Source organism: Vulpes vulpes, chromosome 1 (genome assembly GCF_048418805.1).
Source record: "Vulpes vulpes isolate BD-2025 chromosome 1, VulVul3, whole genome shotgun sequence".
NCBI lineage: Eukaryota > Metazoa > Chordata > Mammalia > Carnivora > Canidae > Vulpes > Vulpes vulpes.
This window is the reverse complement of record NC_132780.1, coordinates 47252540-47274779: the sequence shown is the minus strand read 5'-3', so window position 1 is coordinate 47274779 and position 22240 is coordinate 47252540. Positions and strand designations below refer to the sequence as shown.

At 42.0% G+C, this 22240-nt stretch overlaps 1 long non-coding RNA gene across 2 annotated transcripts in view; it reads left to right on the top strand.

Annotated features, from left to right (window-relative positions):
• LOC112908673 (uncharacterized) overlaps window positions 1-7164 on the top strand; it is a 38209-nt gene extending 31045 nt beyond the window's left edge. The window contains exons 4-5 of one of the 2 annotated variants that reach the window (XR_003232968.2): window positions 3558-5669; window positions 5881-7164. This is a non-coding gene — a long non-coding RNA (uncharacterized lncRNA). Of the gene's footprint in view, window positions 1-3557; window positions 5670-5880 lie in introns of those variants that run through there. The other variant, XR_012002536.1, reaches the window with a different exon arrangement.
• Window positions 7165-22240: the final 15076 nt, after the last annotated feature.

The window sequence follows — 22240 nt, the reverse complement described above, 5'->3', positions numbered from 1 at the left end:
TGGCAGGGATTTTGGTCTGATTGGCTCATTTCTTCCCCAGTACCCGGAGCTGTGTCAGGCATGCTACTGGAGCATGACAATCATTTCTTGAATGAAGTAGAGGGTATAATTGGTTCCTCCAGCCCTTCTGACCCTGAGCTAGCCCACAGTATGTCCCATCACCTGTGGGGCCCACACAGAAATTTTCCTCTTTCAGAATACACAGACCCAGAACAATGTACAAAAAGGGACTGTGAAGAAACTATTTTCTAGCTCTTTCTATAAGGCAGAGAAGAACTCAGAAGTGCTGAGGGGTAATATTGCATCAGTAAGCAAAATGCAGCAAACCTTGCTTAAACATTTAGGAAAATGTTTCCCTTTTGCCAAAGACTATTGCCTTTCTGCAGGTCCAGAGATCTTATTTTTATATGTCAGAAGAGAACACTGGTCTGGCTCTTCTAGTTCTTCCTGTAGGGAACATAATTCTCCCCAAGGCAAAGGGATGCCTCTAACAGAAAAGGAGATTGGTTGTGTTCAAGGCAATGCAAGAAAGGAAGACATTATGTTTCCAAATGAATTAGCTAACAACTTGTATATATATGGACATATAATTTTCATGAATATGGAGAAAGGTTTGAGAGAATACATACCGCATTATTAACATTGTTCTTGCACTGGGGGAGAGGGCGAATGGTGGGCTTAGCATAGAGAGATGCTATTATTGATATGCGCATCTTTATTGCTTAAATGTCTACAATGAACACTGTTACTTTCAAAATTAAAATCTTGATACATGGAAAGCATTATGAGCAAAAATGATAAAATAAGCTGCTTGAATTTGCAGAGTTTTATGTGTCTGTGGGTTTAGGGGTTGGCTCTGAGGCAGGATTTAGAGCCCTGATATGCATGAAGATCACTGGGGAACTGAAAACAAAACAAAACAAAACAAAAAACAAACCCTAGAGCCTGGGCCCCATCCCAGTAGAACTGACAATGATTGTCTTGGGGTGGGGCCTGGTATAATCCTTATGCATTGCGGACATGAGAATCACACTCCAGCATGGATGTCAGTCACAATGATGTCCTGTCAAGAAGTCCTTCTGTGGAGGCAAACTTGAGGGAGAGACCTTGAGGCTTATGACTTTATCTCTCCCATTTCCACCCTCAAAGTGGGGCTGCAGACATACCTACTGGGCCAACAATAAGCTACACATTGCCAGCACTACCCACCTTCAGTCATTAACCACTCCCTTCACAAACATTTATTAGATACCTACTTGGTGTGTGGGCATAACCATGGTGTGGGAATTCCTGTGGGTTTTCCAAGGCAGACTATAGCTGGCTATGGGGGAGTGAGAGCATGAGCTGAGGTCTTTGAAGCACTGCAGTAATTTGCAAAAAGCCCCCAAGGAGTCTCCCAGGATGAGTTCTGAGGCACACAAATTTGGAGCATGAACTAGAGAATTGGGATGATCACAACACAATTCTGTCACTCCATGTGTCCTGTAGCCCATGTAGTGGGGGGTATGCAAAGAAAAGTGAGCCCAAAATTAAGATGCTAATATTGCAGGATCTCAGTAATGCCAACACCAGCATCTTCAGTGGTATAAGGAAATAGGGACAGTAGCTCTGAAATTGTAAACACACCAGCTCGTGATAGCTTATGCAGTGAGAGCTTCTGGGGACTGTCCCTTGGAGGAAACCAGTGGCTGTGCTGTTGAGGATGAGTGATTTGGTGGTGGGTCAACTCTGTCATCCATGCATCAGCAATATCTGGCACATCAAGGACAGGGAGCTTGGGCATGCTAACCTGCAGCCAGAAGAGCTGGTCCATGGAGTCCATGTGAGACACTACCAGAAAAGCATCTAGAAGTGATTGTTGGGGATTTGAGGTGAGAGCAGAGCTAGAAAAATAGTGTTTGTTGCATCATCAGTCTGATTTAGTCTTGGCCACCCCCCTCCAAAAATGACACGAAATGCCAATCACCTTTGCCCACTCAGCAGAGTGCCTAAGCACTAAAGTAAACATAGCTTGAGGACCTAACTGAGCAGGCCTGGCAGGCTGAGTGGCAGGCAAGGCCTCATTGAGGACTTGGTGGGACAGTTTGCCCCCAGGGGGGCCTACAGGACACAGGGTTTTGTCACTGTCACAGCCCACCATTCCCCAAGGATATCAAGGAACCTCAGACAGAGCATGATCTCTTGGAATTCACCAGTTAGTCTGCATATCTGCTTGCTTCTTGGTGAGGAGGGGAATCTCTGGTTAGCATGTTGTCGGAAAATGTGTTTATGGTTTCATCTGAGTAGGATTTCCAGTTACCAACTTGCACCAACAGGAAAGGAATTTGTCACCAGCTACACTCCAAACATGAGGTTCAGAGCCCCAAATATTTATGAAAGAAATCTGATATTTCTTCTATCTTGGTTCTCTCTCTCTCTCTCTCTCTCTCACTGTGTGTTTGTGTGTTTTTTTCCCATTGTCACTGTTTGGTCCTTGGAATTTTCTTATTTGTGATGGACCACTACCCTTTGGCTGTGTGTCTTCTGTCAGCAAGGCCCAGGGCAGTTTATGGGCTTTATGTTGTAGCTTCTTTTTTTATTGAAAAACAAAAGAAGTGTGGTTATGCTCAGAAGACCAAAGAATCACTCCACTGCCTCTTATTTGTGAATTTTTTTAAATGTTTTTTATGTTTCAACAGCTTGGGAAAGAAAATTAGGAGCTAAAAGTAAAAACCAAAGATATCAACTTACCTTTTATCTTGGCTTCTACACATTCAGTGATCCTTATAGCTAGAAAGAAACCAGGGCACCATTTGCCAAAACATGTCTTTAAATTATAAATATATTTCAATAAAATTTAAGTATAATTAAAACATGTAAAGTATGTATTGTTGAGGCTTATTTGAAGGTGAATAAATAGGGGTATCTGAATGGCTCAGTCGGTTGAGTGCCTGCCTTCAGCTCAAGGTCATGATTCCCAGGGTCCTGGGATGGAGCCCCACATCGGGCTCCCTGCCTGGTGGGGAGTCTGCTTCTTCCTCTGACTCTGCTCCAATTCTCTTTCTCTATCTCTTTCAAATAAATAAATAAAATCTTTTTTAAAAACATGAGTAAATAATAATCCAAAGTTGTAAAATTATTATATGTGCTGCTGAAACGAGCACCCAAAGTTGTAAAATTAAAATCTATTTTACACATTCCATTTAAGATAAAAGTTTTAGTGTGATAATTATGTAATTATGCTATTCACAAAAACTTTCCAGAATTTACCAAAGCATTAATTTATCCTGAAAAGAGAAATGAGGTCTGGGAGTTAAGACCTAAGATCAGACTTGTATGATGAGCATCCTCTTTTTTTCTTTTTATGCTTCTTTGGGGCTTGTGGTATAATTCCATTTGAAGCCTCTTGTGGGCATGAAACATCATCCAAATGGCCCTTTGGACCCCCATTGGAGTTTTGCTCCTAGTTAGCCTAGCCTTGCTCTGCCACTGGGGCCACTTTTGTGCTTGTGGCAATGGCCAAAAGAAAAGATCTCTGCTTTCCACTCAGCTTGCTTTCCCTTCTTGCAATGGCTTAGGTGTGGCTGGACCATGAACCCTGCCCATGGCACAAGAAGTTCTGCTTTCCTCATTCTGGCCTCCTGCCTGTGGAGCCCAGTGGGCCTTACTCAAGCTGTCTACAGATTATACTCATTTTCTCTTATACTGCATAAGCTCTTCTCCTCTAGAATCTGTACAAAATGGCAAAGAGAAGCAAGACACATAGACTTACCCTGTCATAGAAAAATGGTACAATTGGCATGGGGTCCCAGCCTAAAAAAAACAACAAAACAAACAAAACAAAACAAAAACAAACGAACAAACAAACAAAAAACAGAATGGGAAGACATAAATTTTATCTGAGGTTAAAAAAAAAAAAACTACCTCCAGCACTCTCCGACCTACAGCTTCATCAGATACGGACCTGTGGTGGCCCTTGAAGACATGGTAATATTTTTGCAGGTTGATAGGAATGTTTGTAGATTAATACATGGACCCGAAAACTGTGCCCTATTCACATAATTTTCTTTAGTAAAACTCTAATAGAAATGAATCTCTTCTGGAGAAGTTTCTGATGAACTTTTAATGTGGACATCCTTTCACTTGGGAATATTTATTGAAGGAGAAGATGGAACAGAGGGAAGGAGAAGGACCAAGTCTGGACAATGTAGAGATTTTTCAAGGAAGTATGAAGAGAGAAAAGGGAAGGTGAGTTCAGGGTGCCTTGGCCGTCAGCTGTATGGCCACTGTAGTTGGGGGAGGGAAGAATGGTGTGGAGCTGGTCAGAGGCGCCGTGACAGGCAATTGCCCTGCCAGAACAACAGCTGCATCCATCATGCATTAGAGAAGGGGAGGTGAGAGCAGCATCCTCAAGATAGGTGAGGGATTGGTACATTAGAGAAACCTCAACTTTTCCATGCAGGAGCCAAGTTCCTCTATGCCTCTAGGGTACATAGGCAACAGAGACATATGCATTAAAAACTTCAGGTTAAGAAACCAGAAAGGCATCAAAACATAAAAAGGAAAAACAGACATTAATACCCCTATGAATTATCATCTGTAAAAAAGCAAACTGAACTTTCCAGGTCTGCTTTGAAACTTATGGGAGGGAGAACTTGAGAGTATAAGGTGGAAATTCATTGTACAGCACCCATGAGTATTGCAGTAAGACACGTGGTATGGCGTTCATGTTGCCTTCATTCAGGGTGTCATCTTTGTTGTTTTATATGCTTTCCCTTCTTGGCTTAGGTGTGACATGGAAATAATACACATGGAAGCTTCATTTGTCTATTGATAAACTTCTTGCCATAATCCTGCCAGTTCCTCAGATTCCTGCAATTTTTAACTGTGTTCTCCTACTTTGAGAATCCCAAGGACATAAACCTTTAACATTTCCTTACAAGTCTGTATGTCATGATGGTGAAACCCAGATTTGCCACTGCTGGTCCTAGTTTTCTGGGGTTGGGAGTCAAAATGTGAGCAAGTTCAGATGACCTTGCATATGAATCCCCCAGGACCTCTCTAGGCCAAGAAAACAAAAGCCTTTCCAATACTGCTGATGAGGTGCTTCAGGAGCATCCTGGACTCATTCAGAAGCCCTTCTCTGTGTGGCTCAACTGTGAGACATCTGATGGTGGCTCGGCTCACATGTATGTTTGATTTCCTCCGTGGAAGATGAAAAAGGAACCAGACCAAATGCAATTTTAAAAAGTATTGTAACACTTATGGCATGGACCTGGAAAATCTGGAATCCAATCTTAGCTCTGCTGCCACCTGACTGTGCACCTCTCGGCGAATTACTTCGCTTCTCTGGGCCCAAGTTTGCTTATCTTTAGAGTGGAGAGGTGGGGCTGGTGCTATAGGATTCCTCTAGCTCTCACACGTCAAGATCCTTTTTAAACATACATTTTCGTTTTTTACAACAGAGGAAAAGAAGATACATCTAACACTTTTGTGTTCACCACAAAGTCTAAAGCATCAGAACTCACCAATATTCCTTTGTATCAAATTTCTCTGTGTTGATTGTCTAATCTGGTTTCAATCCTCTTTCCCCCTCACAGGGGGAACAGCTATTCTAAGTATAGTGTTTATTTTTCTTTGCATTTCTTTATACTTTTGTGATAGACATTTGTACTGGTAAGCAATATATGGTATGTCATGCCTCTTTTTTTTTTTAAAGATTTTATTTATTTATTCATGATAGAGAGAGAGAGAGAGAGAGAGAGAGAGAGAGAGAGAGGCAGAGACACAGGCAGAGGGAGAAGCAGGCTCCATGCAGGGAGCCCGACATGGGATTCGATCCCGGGTCTCCAGGATCGCGCCCTGGGCCAAAGGCAGGAGCTAAACCGCTGCGCCACCCAGGGATCCCTGTCATGCCTCTTTTAACTAGAGGTATATAGACCGTACTTTAGTCTATGTATAGAGTCTATGTATATTCTTTTGCATATGGGATTTTTTTTTGTTTGAAATTATGTACATGAGAGTCTTATATGCTGGCAGAATTTTATTAATTTTTCTGTGTTATAAGATAGCTTATTAAGAATATGCTGAATATATGTATGGATTATCCAGCTTTCCTTTGATTTGTTATTATAAACATCAATATTTTGGTATATGTGGCTTTATATACAAAGCTATATTCTTAGGGGTATATACCTGGGAATGGAATTCTGGTCTCAAGGTGCAAGCATGTCCAACTTTAGTAGACCACCTTTCCGAATCATTCTCTAAACTGGTTGTGCCCTTTACAGTCCCACCAGGAAGATACTAGAGTACAAGAATCTAGAATGTCAGGTCTTGCTGTGTTCTCCTGATAAGGCAATGTGGTCCTCCCTTCATGGGAGGTGAATATCTTGTTTGATGTATAGGGTGACAGTGATGGGAAAGGGGTAAGAATGAATATGATTAATTGTTTCCACAAATCTGTTTGAGTGTCTACTACGTACCAGGCATGAGGAAGTGCTGAGGATCAAGAGACACCTGCCCTTGTGCAAAAGGTGCACATAACTAAGAGTCAGAATGGATCAGATCCCAGGCATAACTGCAAATGTCCTATTGATTCTCCTATTTGACCCCTCCCCACCAACGTTGGTCCTTAAGCCAGTCTGCATGCTAGACTCACAATAGAATCCAGTGAGGATGGGAAATGCAAAGCAGTGTACCTGCCTTTCAGATTGAGAAGGCCTTAAATCCCTGAGGAGGAAATTGTTCTTTAAAGCTCTCCTATCTGGAAAAACTTTTAAATTCTTAGGAAGAGTTCTTATGTCTACTCCCCTTTCTTTTTGTGTCTTTCAAGAGAATTCATGTTTGATTATGGATGTCTGGGTCTGGTCTCTGAGAAACAATAGATATCCTAACACACAGAGATATGAAACCATGCAGGTGCTGAGTAATATTGAGTTCTAAAGAGCTGGGAGTCTTGTGTGTTTTTTTCCCCCACAACATCTTGAAAGTATTTTCTCTGTGTCAACTACAAATTCTAATCCCAAAAGAAAGATCTTGATATTTGGAATATACAATGTGCCTTTTTTCTCACAGCAAGGTGTGCAATTAATTCCTTATGTTCTCGAATAAAATGGTGGAACAGAAAGTGTCTCCAGGATCCCCAGAGCCTCCAGGCACACAATAAACATCTTTTCATTTTCAGAAGTGATCACTGCATACCTCAGCCTGCAGGAGGATGAGTAGCTAGGATTTCTTTCAATTTTTTTTTCCCAAAGAAAGAGTAAATGAAGTCATCAAACCATCTGGTCGACTTTTAGCAATCATTCACTATATTCATTTATCGTATCTATGGGTAAACTGTTATAACACGTAAAGGAATAAGAATCCTGGGAAGAATTTTAAGGGTTAAACGCTAAAATTTATAAAAGGAGGGAATGGGAAAAGATAATATAGCCTCCTCCTGCCTTTTGCTCTCCCCAGTTCTCCTGTGCTTCTCCATCTGTCCTGTAGTCCTGGATGTGAGTTCTGACTCTTTATGGTGACACTTGTTTTTCACACCTTCTCATCCTGGGACAAGGGGCAAAGAGGGAATCAAATCTGGGGGACTTCCTGAGATTTCAGAGGCTGAACAGCTGCCCCAAATAATAGAATTTTAGACTGATACTTGGAATTCAAAACACTGGGCTGCCAGGCTCCTAAACTGCTACCCATTCCCCTCAACTTTCTATTCTGCAGACTTACCTGATTAATTAAAGACACGAATCTTTATCAGACTGGAGCAGAACACACAAAGCCAATAAACTAATTCATGGGAACTAGGGCAGATGTTTGCAAAAGTGACCCAGAATAAAATTATTCCTTCCCAGTGTGTCCTTATCTCCTTTGAAGGTGTACAGTGTCCACATAGTCAAAGGAAATCTTATGGGTAGGCTATTAGGTCAGAAATGACCTGTGATTAGGTGGTGCCACGGTAATTCTGGATGTGGACCTCTTCAGCATTCTACAAAGTGATTCTCATGTCCTCAGGGGAAGGACAGAAAGATCCAAGAACCAGGCCCAGGTCTTATTCTCCAGAATGTCCAGCTCCAAAGCAGAATAACCCCCCAATCCACACACTGGATAGATAGTTATGGAGATACAGGAATAGAACACAGCATGTTCATGGGTTAAAAGAGATGAGTGGCTAACAAGGATATTCTCAATTTGTAATACTAAGGATGAATGACAAGAAGTAACATCTCATCACATTTTCCATAATCTATTGGTTACAAACAAGTCACAAGTCCTGCTCACACTCAAGGGGAAGAGATTATATAGAGCATTAATATGGGCCACCTTAGGGTCTATCTCCCCCACTGTGTGATCCGAAAAGCTGCTAGCTCTCAGTATCCACAACAGGAAAAGTCTTTGCAGTAGGTCTGTGGTAAGTACAAATAGCCATTTGGACATAGGGCCTGGGACACCCTATGGTATTAGAGTATGAGTGCTGGGAAGAAAGGTCATGTGGAGTTAATTAATTAATTAATTAATGCTTAGGTGTCACAATTTTATATAATACAATAAATAGTAATACTTTATTAATGTGCTATCTTGATTAGTAGTAAGATTTTTCTGGCCCGCTTTTCTACAAAGTCATCAAAACGCAGCAAGTTCATTTTCAATAGTATAATTGAAAGCAACGTTGTTGCTTTGGCAAATGTAAGAATAACAACAAATTTTTAATTTTTAGAAGGATCTTTCTGCTGATTCTACCATAACTTGCGTTGAGTATGTTACAGGTTGTTATAACATCAGAACAGATTTCTGATGTTTCAAAGTAAGTTTTTAGTACATTTAGACCAGGATTCAAATCCTTTTTCTTAAAGACTTAACCCTTTATTAAAATCATTTTTAAGTCTGAGTTTAATTTTAAACATAAATTTATACAATGACATTTTAACATTTCCTCTGACATTTCCTGTAACTTGTGGAGTTTGTGCAAGAAACCAAAAGGGACTTCATGATTTGTATATAATTCAAAATGCACATTCAATTGTTATATCTTCAATGACAAGAAAGCACTAATTCAAAAATTGCCTTTCTTATTAGTAGGAATTAGTTCATTGAAAAAATCATATGAAACTACTGTTCTTTTTGAATGGATGCAACAATTTTTAAATACAATTTCTATTTCTAAATTTGCTTTCCAGTCTTGTTGCAAATTTCAAAACCAGAGAATATAAATTATTTGAAGAATTCTAGTAACTTCCTGATATTCTTTATTGCAATGTCTATGAGTATACTTTGTTAGGAGCTTTGGTCTTGACTTCAATGTGTGTATGGTGGTCAGGGGAGTGGTTTCCCCATGGATTCAAGCAATGTTGGGAGAGCAGCTGTGTGCCCATAATTCAATTCAGTTCTGACACTATCTACCTAGAGACGTGTCAGATTCCACAGGTTGAGGGTTTAGTCCTATGTGACTGTCCCTGCCATCCAAACACACACAGTTCAGATGCCACTTACAAGTCCTAGTCATCACCTGTGCTTCTAAAGACTAGCTATAGATTGGAGGGTCCAATGACCCATCTTTGGGCTCGATTAATTTGCTAGAGTGGCTCACAGACTGAGAAACATTTACTACTAGGTTGCCAGTTTATTTATTTATTTTATAAATTTATTTTTTATTGGTGTTCAATTTGCCAACATATAGAATAACACCCAGTGCTCATCCCGTCAAGTGCCCACCTCAGTGCCTGTCACCCAGTCACCCCCACCCCCCGCCCATCTCCCCTTCCACCTCCCCTAGTTCGTTTCCCAGAGTTAGGAGTCTTCATGTTCTGTCTCCCTTTCTGATATTTCCCACTCATTTTTCTCCTTTCCCCTTTATTCCCTTTCAGTATTTTTTATATTCCTCATATGAATGAGACCATATAATGTTTGTCCTTCTCCGATTGGCTTATTTCACTCAGCATAATACCCTCCAGTTCCATCCACGTCGAAGCAAATGGTGGGTATTTGTCATTTCTAATGGCTGAGTAATAGTCCATTGTATACATAGACCACAGCTTCTTTATCCATTCATCTTTCGATGGACATCGAGGCTCCTTCCTCGATGTGGGCTATTGTGGACATTGCTGCTAGAAACATCGGGGTGCAGGTGTCCCGGCGTTTCACTGAATCTGTATCTTTGGGGTAAATCCCCAGCAGTGCAATTGCTGGGTCGTAGAGCAGATCTATTTTTAACTCTTTGAGGAACCTCCACACAGTTTTCCAGAGTGGCTGCACCAGTTCACATTCCCACCAACAGTGTAAGAGGGTTCCCTTTTCTCCGCATCCTCTCCAACATTTGTGGTTTCCTGCCTTGTTAATTTTCCCCATTCTCACAGAGGAAGACATAGACATGGCCAATAAGCACATGAGAAAATGCTCCGCATCACTTGCCATCAGGGAAATACAAATCAAAACCACAATGAGATACCACCTCACTGCCAGTGAGAATAGGGAAAATTAACAAGGTTACCAGTTTATTATAAAAGGATACAACTCAGGAATGGCCAGATGGAAGTGATGCATAGGACAAGGGGTGAGGGAAAGGGCACAGAGCTTCCATGCCCCCTCTAAATATGCCATTTTCCCTGAACCTTCATGTTTGTGTCAACAGTATGCTCTCTGAACCATCTCCTGCCACAGACACCTTTTTTGGATTCTTATGGAGGCTTCATTACATAGACCTGATTGTTTTAATCACTGGACATTGGCATTGATTCAACCTCCAGCCCCCTTCTCTTCCTGGAGGTCAGCTGGGTAGGACTGAAATCATGTGGTTGGTTTTCATGACAACCAGCCTCCACCCTTAGGTGCTTTCCAAAAGTCACCTCATTGATGTTTATTGCTCTCATTGCTTAGGAAATTCCAAGGGATTTTGGAGCTCTGTGCCTGAAATGAGTATGAAGACCAAATATATATATTTCTTATTATAAGTCACAGTATCATAGTTGCGTTTTGTAATAATTTACTGAAATGTCTACTGGCTAAACACAGGCTGTTCCCACTATGATGCTCAGAATAGAGAGTTTGTGTTTGTGCCAGGAGGACAGGATCCAGAGACAAACGGGAAACTGGTCTCTCTCCACAGGTCCCATCATTGAACCCTTGAGACGTCTCTCCTTTGCTCCAGGGTTGTGGCAGCCACCATTGCTGTTTATGCTGCTGCTCTGTCATCCCAGCCCAGGCCAGACCCCTTTTGGGGTCTTTAAGGCTCCTGTATACCCCAAGTATGCTTGTGTGCACTGTTTGCTGTGCCTGTGGACTTGAGCCCATGTATGTGGCTATTAACTGGTTATCTCCCCTGCGCACACACATGCTCTTTTGTCCCATTGGACTTCACATAAGTCCCAAGATAAAATCATTAAGAATTTCAAGATAGTATCAACAGAGCATTAAGCCAAGGATGCAGCTTATGAGAGTGGGGTCCTGAGAGACTATACTGGTTATATTTCCATGCAGTGAGCCCTGCTGACAGAACCTGCTGGAAAATTGAGTGTCTTGGATATCCTACATGGTGCTGGTTGCTATTCTGTCACAGGAGTAAGAAGGGAAGAGCACACAGAACCATCAAGAAAAGCCCCTTCCTCTTTTCATGCTCCTTCAGTGTCCCTCTACTAACAACGATTAATCACACCAGTTGGCAAAGGGAAAATGTTTATAGGGCCCAGCTTCAGTATTTGTGCAGGATAAAAAATGGACTTAGAGGAAAAAAGCATTGACCTAAGCCACTTTGTGAACAAGTAAGAGTCTGTAAAACTAAAGGCAAAGAAACTGTACCTAAGCACTATATTCTAGTTAATAGGTTTTCTTCCATGAGAGTATGGGTTAGCAATTCTGAAACCACGATACATGTAAACTTAGATTGATTTACTTGAATTGAGTAAATGATGGGAACTGGGTTTCATACTGTGGGTGGGGGAGGTTACAGGTAAGTGAGGGGAGGATACTGGAAGTTTCCAATTGGTAATAGATCAAATCTGGAGACACCAGTACAAAACCCTGTGTGTCCCGATATAGATATACATGGTTACATATGGAAATATTTATAAATACACATAGAGGCACTGGTTTGTATACACACATATATCTCCTTGATCTGTCATCTGAGAGAGAGGGCCCAGAAGCCAACACACCCCGGGTGCAACAAGGATACCCAGAACACAGATCTTGGTTCTCCAACACTATTCTCTAATAAAAGGAACTGGGGTTCCTTGGGGAAGTGGCTGATTCAGGACTGGGGCAGGAAATATACAAGATGAGCTTGGAATATCTCCAGTGCCTGAAAGTGAGAATGTGCTCAAAAATAAAAGCAAAACACACCAGAGTGAGGGGGGTTTATGTCAAAGGGATCCAGATGCCAACAAAAGAGTTCCAAATAGCTGGAGCTGGAATATGTGAGCAACAAAATAAATAATGTAGTTTTGGATTATGGCTCAAAGTATAATATAAATATCTACAAGTCCATCCTGATATAAATAAATGATTGAATAAATGAATAAGTGGGAGAAAATAGACAAATCTTCCATGCCAAAGAACTATAAATGATTTATGTAGCTACTGCTCCTCCCCCGCTCCAGGTGATAAAGAATAGCAAATGAAGGGGCAAAAAAGAGTAATTTTACAATGGAGAATCTGACAAACCTTATCCCAAGCCAAGTTATCGGAATTAGCATCAATGGTGACAAGTCACACTAATAACATGAACTCTTTCAATGATGGGATGAGAATGGCCCATAGCTCTGTGGTCTTCCTTCCAAAAGCACATTACTACATGATAAAAACCTCAGACAAATCCCAACTGAGGAATATTCTATATGATAACTGACCTCAAAATCGTCTCAATCAGCAAAACTGGGGAAGTCCAAGAAACTGTCACAACCAAGAGGAGCCTAAGGAGAGATGACTAGTAAATGGAATGTGGGGTCCTGAATGGGATCCTGGGACAGACAAGGACACTGGGGAAAAAATGAGAACATCTGACTAAACAATGCTGATAATCTATCAAAATTGAGGGGGTGTCTGAGAGGAGCATTTGGTTAAGTGTCTGACTTGGTTTTGGCCCAAGTTGTGATCTCAGGATCCTGGGATCAAGCCCCATGTTGGGCTTCATGCTCAGCAGGGACTCTGCTTGAGATTCTTTCCTTTCCTCATTGGCCCCTCTCCTCACTCTCTCTCTCTCTTTCTCTGTCTTTCTGTCTCTAAAATAAATAAAAAATAAAAAATAAATAAATAAATAAATAAATAAATACATCTTTTAAAAAATAATCTGTCAACATTGGTTTACTAACTGTGATGAATGTACTCTATGAATGTAAGATGTTAATAATAAGGAAAACTGGGTGAGGAATGTATAGGACTTGAGACTCTGGACTCTCTTCACACTCATTCTATAAATCTGAAACTGCTCTAAAGCCAGTTATTTAGAAAAGAATGGATTTGAAACTGAGAGGCTGAACCTAGGTAAGTGGCACAACATGTTAATCACCTTTAGAGTATTCCTCCCTGTAAGAGGCACAAACCAAATAGAAAATGTGCTTGGATCTACTCACCTCCTACAGCCTCTGCCCACAGCCATCCCAGCAAAGACACATAAATGAAATGGTCATGGTGCCAAATGTGAAGACTACACGTAGGCCATCAGTATATACTTGAATTTAGCAAAGCTGATCCAGCTCTCACCACTGATGAATGTCCAGCCTGCCCATTATGGGGGCCAATGAGTCCTTGACTCAGCACCATCCCTTAAGCAGGCAAAGTGGCCATTTGCTGTCAACTTGTCAAGTGGGCAGCCTTAGACCTTTTCACATTCCCATTCCTGCTTCTTTTCCGTGTCCTCCACAAATGTTCATCCCCAGGGCACTCCTTAGTAAACATCTTATCAGCTGACCTTTATCCCAGTGCCTGGCTCCCAGGGAACATTACCTGTGACAATTTCTACAAAGTGTCAGGATCTATGCCAGGTGACTTGTATTTGTCATCTCTGTTATTCTAAACACACTGAGATGTTCTCAATGGTGGTTACCTTTGAGAATCAGGGCAGGGAGCCTCAGAGGTTTATTAACTTTCCCAGGGTCTTGTCACTTTTAGGTCTGACTGGCTCCCAAGGCTGTGTCTGGAAAGTCTACCATGCTAGCTACAGCTATTATGGTAAAAAAGAACAAGACATAATCATTTTCCATCATAGACCAGACATTGCTCTAGGCTCTCCTACCTACACATCATTCAGTTTTCACAGCAACTCAGTTGAAGAAGAGAGTGATATCCCCACTTTTACATATCTATAAAACCCAAGCTAAGTGACTTTCACAAACTAAAAGACAACATTGATTCTGGAATCCAGGTCTGTCTGATTCCAAAGGCAGTGACTTCTCTCGCCAGTAAGATTCCTTACTCCAAGTCAGAGAGCCATCCAGGGAGAGTACTAGATCCTGGAGGCCTTGAGACATGCATTTACCTACAAATAGCTCAAATTATACAATATCTATCAAACATATCTACCGCAAAGATGAGCATCTTTTTTCCAGAGTGAGCCTTGGAAATTTTTTCAAAGTGTCTCTCATCAACCTGGTTACCTGTAATAAGGGTGCTCATATAAGTTTTCATCCAAAGAATGACACTTGAGGATGTTGTGGGACAACAGGAGCAAACCAAGGTGGCCATGGGAAAACAGAGAGGAATGCTTACCCCACCATTGGGAAAAATGGTATGCTTCTTAGGTGACACACTTACAGTTTGTACTTAACTAGTACCTCCAAACAAACCACACCATAGGTTGGATTTGGGAGAGAGTGCTTCAGAGATCTGAATGCCTTAATGCATTAATGCAGCCTTAATGCATTAAGTTTCCCCTAGCAAATGCAACCGTCATCAAGTCCTCTTAATCACACAGCCACTCAGTTCTGCTCTGAAATAAACACTGTGCATTTCTGATTTGTGGAATTGTTTTCCTCTAATTAAATGAAGGGGGGAGGTGTAGTTATTTTTCAACTCTGTACAAATAACTACCCTGTAGAAACGAATAATGTATTGTAAGTAGTACTTATTCTATTTATTGTACCGTCTATTGATATGTGTTGGACTTGTTCTATTTTGGAGGCACTGCCATGGTAACTGGGCTCCTGACAAAGCCCTGTGTCAGAGCAGAACTTGAACATGCAGAACTTCAGATAAGTGATGAAAATAAAGAATCAACCTCGGCAGGCTCAGAAATAACAATTTGGGGGACTGAGCTTTGCTCCTGGGTATATCTGTACATAAACTTGGGAAGTTCCCAAGAGATAAGAGAGGCAACCAATGGGATTTATTGGACAGCGACCTGGTCCTGAGCAAAATGGTAGAAGAAAGTCTATTTCACAGTCTCTTAGCACCCTTGTCAATATGTGTTTTGGCCTTTGGGTCAGACCCCTGGTTTTTAGGAAAGTACAAGCTGGTGTTGAGTCTTCAGAGTCAGGGTGGTGTAGAAGATTGGCCTTGAGTCCACAGATCTAAGATGCCCTTGCCTAGTTGAGGGGCTTCCCCAAACTGGAATTGTTTCCCACCTATGCACTTGGATGCCCTTGAAAGCCTAAAAGCTCTAGCCTCGTTCCTCTTGACACCAATATGAAGGGGGGACAGGGAAGAGTCTGATGGATTCACCCTTCTCTGTAGACCTAGAAGGTTTCAGTGTTCCTGCAGGGAATAGTTACCTAAGCTATGCTGACTTTCCATAGTCCATCTCTGCAGGGACTGAGGACACCAAAGAAGCCACAAGAGCAAAATTCTTTTGTTCAAAAAGATTTCCCTTTGCAATACACTTAGGAACAGCAGTCTTGTCACATCTACTCAACTTCTCATTTCTAGGCAATAACCGATAAACCCAAGCAGTGAGCAGGTTCTGCGCTGCCTTCTTCATCTCTCCCTGGACCTTCCATCCCTTTCTCAGAATCCCTCAGCTCATCAGCTGAGGCTTGGTTTAGCTTCTGAGCTAGCCCAGGAAAGGAAAGGAGCTCATGTACCAATGTGCAGTGGTGGGCCCTTCTATGGGACTTGTCCTGGGATTCAGAGCCAGTGTGGACTTGTCTTTCTTCTCTTTCTTTTCTACTAGAACTTCAGCTATTGCTCATGAATTCTATCTAGAAGTGAGATGGTTGCAATCTCTCAGGAACTGGCTCAGAAGGACTAAACATGGCTAGTCTGGCAAGGCTTTATATGGTGAGCCATGGGCCCCAGAAAGGAGCCAATAGAAATGGTGTCATCTATGCAAACTTCCTGACTCCAAGAAGAGCAAACCTCTGCACAGGCAGGTAGAGGAGGGAAGGGACTTACCTGTTTCTTAGAGAAAACAACCTCTTTCTTGGTTGAAATAAAATTTGTTAATATTATCTAGGAACCCCAGCTTCTCATCTTATCCATCCCATGAGGTTGTTGCAAACTTAACACAGAAGGGCAGGCTTAGTGCCACCTTCTGTTCTTTCAATCAGTGTTCCTGAAACAAAGCACTCCATGTCCTACCTCCTGATCTTTGACGCCCCCAACCCAACTCCAGCCCCAAAACACACTTCAGTTGTTGGCATTCCCATTGGCCCTCACTTGTACCCAAGCCTTAGCTGGAGGATTTGGCCTTCTTAAGCATTTCCAAAGGTGAGGGGCCCCTGGGTCAGAAATAACAGATGTAGGGTCTGAATTTAGAGCAGATGCAGCTCTCCCCAGTCCCCTTAGCCTTTCAGTTTTCTTTGATTGATAATGAAGATCTCCCTTCCCTCTCTGATCCTACCTCTCTTTCTCTTTCCTCAGATATCCTTCTCCCATAAACAACAGAAACAACTGCCTTTCCACTCAACAGCCTTCTCTCTTGGGATCCTGAATATTTCCAGTTAGGGGAGTCAGCTATCAGGCTAGCTCATGCCTTCCTTCCTCATTTAATCAATTCTTACTCCAGTTTGTCAAATATTTCCTTTGTCAATGACTGTTTGCTATGGGGGAGAGTGGAGCAGAGCTGGAGACTATGGAGGCATTGGGACAACAGGTGTGGAAATGGGCTTTGGCTGGTCATTTTAGGTTAAAAGGCAAGCTGAGTAAGATCTCCAGTGACTTTGATTTTTCTAGAGGGCAGAGTTCACAATTTGGTGGGGGGGGGGGCGGGGAGAAAGAAAGAAAGGAGTGCTTGAGTGTCCACATCTGGGTTGAATATGTGTAAAGGCGAGAGATAGTTTGGAGGAAGTAGAGGACTGGCCAAATTCCTAATAAGCTACAGGAGGAAGACCAAGATGGGCCTCCGTATTTTTAGGGGTGACGGAACACTTCCGGCCTGTGAAGACTTGAGATGTTAATTATAGGACCTGTGGATGTCAGCAGAGATCTTTTAAAAGAATAAATGCCTAAAATCCCCCCAAGAATACAGAGCCAGTTTTAGAAATGGCCATCAAAGACAACAAAAGCGAAATGCGCAAATGCCTTCTACGCAGGGTGGTGCTGGGCAACCAGCTTGCTTTCCAGCCTCCCCCCCAAGCCGTTGCTAGGAGACGGAAGGGCTATACTTCCATCATCTCCATACTTGCTGGGAGATTGAGTAATTGGTCTCTGGATGTGCGTGTGCTGCTTCCCAAAATATCTCTTTAAAAAGATGTGAGAGGGATGCGGAGCCAGTAGGTAGGATGATGGAGGGCGGACGGTGTCCCAAGAGGGCAGTGGGTTTCAAGAGCCAAGGGGGAAGCTGGGTGGGGGGAGTGGGGACCCACATAGAGGATAGAAATGGGGAGCTGTTCACAGCTTTTCCGGATTCTTTCCCATCCTCAGCCCTGTTACTTAGGACTGATCTCCTAAGTGGAATCTGGAAATTGATGGGGACAACTAAAATTTAGGGAGTAATGCGGTTTGGTTTCTTGTTCTTACTATTGAGATGCAGAAGGCTAGAAGAAATCTTTTAATTTTATTTAAACTGAAATATACACCCTTTATTGCACTTGATTATAGGTCTTGAACCCTGTTTTAGGGGGAAGGGAGTGAAGGAAGAAATAGGCATGCTGGGGACACACATGCTCACAGGCCACTGTGATGAAGAGAAAGATGCAGATGCTTCAGCTCCAGGGGAGCCAAAGAAATAGGACACTAAGGGCCATAGCTGGAGGGTCTCTGGAAGTTAGGAAACCTGGGGGTGAGCCTCAGCACTCTGCATGACCCTTCTATGTCTCAGGGCTCTCATCTGTAATCTGACTGGGGTAAACTGGTGTATCCCCAAAAGATGCTTCCAATCTCCAACTTTACTGGGTCTATATCTAGTCCCACCTTCTCTGCATAGCCAAAGGATGATATCCATTATTTCTTTGTGGAATTCTTCAGTAATCCCCTTTAATCAATGGGGAAAATCTAATTGATTCCTGTATTTTGCATTTTTTTCAAAAATCTATTCAATCGACTGTTACTGGAAGTCTTTTTTTTTAAAGATTTTATTTATTTATTCATGAGAGACACACACACACAGAGAGGCAGAGACACAAGCAGAGGGAGAAGCAGGCTCCATGCAGGGAGCCCAATGCGGAACTCAATCCCAGGACTCCAGGATCACACCCTGGGCTGACGCAGGCACTAAACCTCTGAGCCACCTAGGGATCCCCTGTTACTGGAAGTCTTGAAGAGTAGATGTAGAAATTAAGTAGCTGACTTTTATATTTTATTATTTTCCTTCTGGTCACACTTTCACACAATACTTAACATGTTCAAAAATCTAATTTTTAATAGCATCACTTTTTATTTTTTGAGCCAAAGGAGCAAGGTGGAAAGAGACGGGGTTCAGGATATATTGTCATCATATCCTGATCTTATAAATGAGAATTAAGAATCTGGGAAATTTTCCTTAAAGTCTCTGGCCTGATGATTGAATGTTCTAAAATCCTATCAAGAATTAGGAAACTCCCTGTCTAGTTCTGACTCTGTCCCTAATTTATGGGACCATGACCAGACCCTTATCTGCAAAATGGGGAATGGGGGGAGGGGAAAGCCTGTGCTCCAATCTCACGGGAATGTTAGGAAGCAAAAATGCCATAATATATGTAAATGTACTTTGGAATGTAGAAAGGGTGTACAGAATGTTCTGCATTCTTTTCACTGTGTGCCTAAGAAATTTATTCATTTATTCAGCAAGCGTTTTCTGAGACACTGCTGCCACCAGGCCCTCGTTAGGTATTCATTCACATGGCACATACACATGGTCAGTGTCATCCATCGTCCACCCTGTCCCACAATTCCAGGCAGAGTGACTCCCAATTACCACAAATGACTGAGTTCTCAACGACAGTGCCCTCTGAATACTAGACATTCTCTTAGGGTGAACCTTTGCATAGTGTGAAAAATGCTCTCAAATCACTCCCACGAGTGTCTGTCTTATTTTGTTCTTGAACACTCCCAGTGACACAAACCTCAGACACTTCACTTCCTGTGTTAATGAATGCCAGTGTCTAATCATTGTGCAAGCAGATGTTCCTGAGGAAAAACAAATAAAATTAAGGCTATCTTTAGGTTAGCAAACACCCCCACCCTTGCCTGAGCAGGCAAATAAGCAATACCTTTCACCCTTTTTTTCTCTAACATCAGAGACAGTGAGTCTCACTGTCCCATGGGACATCCATATACCCTTACTTCCCTTGTTTTTAACAGCATCTGGGGAAATTTTAGATGACCCTCAGATATAAGGGCTGTGGACCCCTATTTGTTGTCTGTTTTATCAGTAGAGGAGAAGAAACACACCTCACTTTTAATCTCTCTGATCCCTTCTAAAGTTACTTTTTGCTTGTGTCAAGAAGATTTGAAGCCTGAAGAACAGGTAGGGGAAAATGAGCTGATGTGAATAAAGAGTAACCATGGAATTGTGGGCTAGGCATTAGCTTTACCAGGCAGAGCTGGGTTCCTTGCCCTTTCTCCTGGGTATTTGGCAAGCATTCTAGAGTTTTCTGTAGGGGGATGGATGTGGGAGGAAGAGCACAAGGCAGTCATAAAGGGATGCCAAGTAATAATGAATAAGAGTTATTCTGTGCACTCCCAGGAGATTTGAGCCCATGGGAGGCAGATGTTGGTTCAGCACCAGGAAGTACTTGCTAAGGAAGCTTTGTAAAATGCAAATAGACTTTGGTGGGGGGGATTGGAGAGGGGGGGCAGGAAGATGTATTCAAACAAATTCCCTCTTACTAGGGCTGGACCCCCTGGCAAGAATGTCCAAAGGATCACCCTCTGCAGCCCCTCCAACCCTTTGAATCTGTGATGCTATAGGAGGTCCTGGACAACCATTCTGATCCGTATTCATCTCTATACCCTAAAGCTGGAAAATAGCTATTTGTCTCCAAGAAAGTCCTCGCTCCAAACTAAAAACATATTACATAACTTTGCAAATGCTTTTCTTTTAAGTCCACTATAGAAAAGTCCTGTGGTCAGGCGAACTGAACAAAAATAACCGTCATCATAAAGATGTTGCAGAATTATTCTAGTTCATTCTAGTTGTAGGAAATGGCCGACAAAAAAAAAAGATAAATAAAAATCACAATATTGTCACACAAACAAGATCAAATGGCTGGATAGCACATAGAGCAGAACTACTAGAATATTATGATTTAGGATAAGATTCATGGGGATAAAATCAGTATCTGGTATGCATGTTCCCAATTCAGATGCCCAGCACTCTTTAGAATTGCACACAGCAATCTGGTAGGACTGAATGTAGACTCTTGAAGATGAATCCTGACCTTGGGACTGTTGCATGATTAAGGAAGTGCTAGTGCCACCCCCTGCAGTGATCTAGGCCAGGCATGTAATAGCAATATGGAGGAACTTCAATTCCAGCTGATCCTGTGGGCTCAGTTTTCAGGGTCATGGGCTGGATCCAGGCCTTCTGGTGACTGCAGTATGTAGCAAGCTAGCAGCAGGATGATCCTCATCAGAACCTATAGTTGCAGAACCACTAGCCATTCTTCTGGCATAACAGGGAGCTGGAGCCCCGGACTTTTAGTCCATCAGGACTGCTTGATTGATTGATTGCCTTAAGCATTGGGCCATAAATGGTTTCCATGAAGCTTTACAGAAACTTATTTTCTGAGAGGACATGTAGTTCACTTCTCAACTTCTTGGATACTGATGATTTGCTTCAAATCTATCTAGCTCTCCATCTAGCATTCTTGAACTAAATTTCTAGACCCTTCTCTGTCTGGCCCATTTTCTCCGAGTCAAGTCCAGATCTATCACCAGATGTTTTTTGTTTGGATGGTTGAAATTTTGGGGCTAAGCTTTATCATCCCCTAGACGAATATTCCTCCACCCTAGCTGAACATTAGAAACACCTAGAGGATTTTGAGGGAAAAATGTTTATTTCTTGCCCCACCTTGGACTAATGGAAACTAATTCTTTCAGGGTGAGCCTTCAGCTTCTACATTTTTCAAAGTTATCCAAGGTGATTCTGACCCACAGCAAAATCTGAGAGGAACTGTTCTAATATTTATCTTGCCATAAAAATAAGACCATGTGAAGAGAACCCTCATCTCAATTCAAGGAAGAAAGCTTTGAGATTTCCAAGGAAGATGGAAGATTGAACAGGTGCACAGAGCCTCCCATCTTGTTCTGAATACATACATATGCTGGATAAATTATAACAGAATGAGAAAAAAGAAAAAAATATCCTCAAGCCAAATGAAACTGAAAGCTAAATTAAAGTCTTGGAGGTAAAGCTTTGTGATGTTTTGTGAGAGTAGATAGTCACAATATCTAGTGGATAGGATGTCCGGGAGGTGGTGGGGCTTTGGAGAATGGTTCTGCTGTGCCTGATGTATTATCCTATATGCAGAGCTCTTTAACTCTGACACCAGCACCACTGGATGGTGATAAGAAGTAAATTAGGATATTTCCTGGGTATCAATGAGCCATGAGATCCATGGCTTACCCTAGGAAAGGGAGACATACCCAGTAATTGTTGAGATTGATTTTGCCCCTGTGGGACTTTAGTCAAACATAATCTGATTTAAAGGAAAAAGAAGAAAGATGCATTTCCCCCATTTGGGTTGGTATCTACAGATCCATATGTCCTTTAGGATAAAAGGCTGTGCTTGTCCATAAGGAGGTGGTTATACTGTCTGCATGGCAATTAACTTTAAAGTCCGTGTATAGATGTGATGTGTGTGTTCAAGTTATATCCAGTCTCTATGCTAGAAGTGATTAGATATTGTGACATATATAAGGACATATAGATATCCTACAACTGACATAAAGATGCAGAGCCCATGTGAGAAATGACTTG